Genomic DNA, 2,039 nt, shown 5'->3' on the forward strand with positions numbered 1-2,039 from the left:
TTGCTTAAGATAAAATCAACAATAAAATGGTTAGACTTTTACGAATTGTTTATAAAAGTTCCGATCTCTCGAAAACGAACTTTTATAACCGGGCCTTATAAAAGTCCAGAAAGTTTTTACATTTATCACTTCGAGACTTACCGATTTAGCTAAAAAATAAAAGGAATGAAAATTTTCACCCAAATCTCTTTGCGATGGAAATACATATTGCTTAACCCCTAGCGAAATGCATGCAAAATTCGCGTCTCCACGTAATTATTCAAAGACCCTCTCGAGTTCAATGTGCATCACTTAAGCCGTATTTCGGATCCGCCCATCTCTGGGTCTAAGATCTAATATTAACACGTCAAAGTGATCAGCTTATCCGCATTTTAAGTGCCGTCTTAAGTGACTAAGTGACGAAGTGATAAAAGATAAAAACACCCAAATATTACAAAAACATCCTAAGTTAAACTCACACCCACACCCATACGAGTAATTTAGCTAGACATAATAAAAATAATAAAAGACATAAAGTAATAYTGAAATATAAATTGCATTAATGTAAAACTAAATTATAAGTGCGAGAAATTAAAATACTAGAAATTAAAGACAAGAAATTAAAGACATAAAATTAAAGACAATAAATTAAAGACATAAAATTAAAAAGCATTAATTACTAATTATATGAGAGCAATATCTACAAGTTGGTACCAAAGATGGTGTTTTGGGCACAAGTTGCCCCAAGATGGCACACCCAAAATGGCTCTCCCAAGCCTCTTTATATAGGGGAGAGGGAGGGAGGGAGGAAGGTCATACCCAATCATTACAAATTGGGCAATTAGTACAAGTAAAGAAAAATACAAAAGAAAATAAAATAGAGCATGGAAGACAGCTCATAACAGCTGGAGGAAAAATATCTGGGAGATCTTCAAGCTGCACGTTTCCCAAGAAGTAGAAACAAGGCTGGTAGACATCCCACAGTGGTGCCACAGTGGGCAGTGCTGTCAAAAAAATACAGGTTTTTGGAATAATACTTCTTCCTCTGTGTTTCATCATCTTTTTAAAACTTTTTGGAATAAAAAGGGAAAAACAACAAAATTGGACATTTAATAAAAGAAAAAAGGGAGTAAATAAAAAGGAAATAACTCTTAAAAATAATAGTTATCATACTCCCAAACTTAAGGTATTACTTGTCCTCAAGGAATCAAAATAAACGGAATATGAATAAAGAGGAACAAGAAATCATAACTTACGGATGAGCGTTGAAATATCGTCAGACTTTGAATGTTGTGCAACTTCCCTTCTTTGATCTTCAAGGTGCAAAAATTAATCGGTAGGACTTTTATCGGGTTAGTGTTTTTGGCTAAAAAAATTCCCCCAAACTTGTCTTAGAATGACAACAATAGCTTTGAATGGTTTTGCATTTTTAGGCTCTTTTTGTTGTGTCTTTGACACTTTCAAGAAAACCCAAGAAGTGATATTCACTTTTTGGCATTGGGTTAACGTTTTTCTATATGTTTGTGTCTCCCAATTTTCCGAAAACATTTTGGTATTTTGACGAATTTTTTTTCAACACTTTGGCATACAACCTCCCCCAAACTTAAAATGAACAATGTCCGCATTGTAGAAATGGGTTAAAAGTGTTTGGTTTTGGTAACAATGGAAAGTGTTTGGGCCAAAAAGAAAGATGGCCCACGTCATATTAATTTTTGCAACCTAAAGTTCAAAGCAAAGAAATGACACCTGAAAATGAAGAATAACCAACGATATACCAATAGAAGTCTCAACGCCCAAAAGAAACAAAAGCAAGTTAGAGTGTCAAAAGACCTAAGCATAATCAACAACCGCCATATATGAACACAAAAGAAGGCGGTTGGATAAGGTATGAAATGCCCAATACAAAAAAAAAATTGTTTTCGATGTTTAAAAAGATTATAATGAAACACCAAAGAAGACTATCAATCCGATTTACCCGTATCGTCCCGACTGGCAGATGCCTCACCCGTGGCATCCGTGGTAGTGGTCCGTCGAATCTTTGGTAGCCGAACTTGGGGAGG

The sequence above is a fragment of the Cynara cardunculus genome, unplaced genomic scaffold (genome assembly GCF_001531365.2).
Source record: "Cynara cardunculus var. scolymus isolate 2C unplaced genomic scaffold, CcrdV1 Un_Scaffold_846, whole genome shotgun sequence".
Classification (NCBI taxonomy): Eukaryota; Viridiplantae; Streptophyta; class Magnoliopsida; order Asterales; family Asteraceae; genus Cynara; species Cynara cardunculus.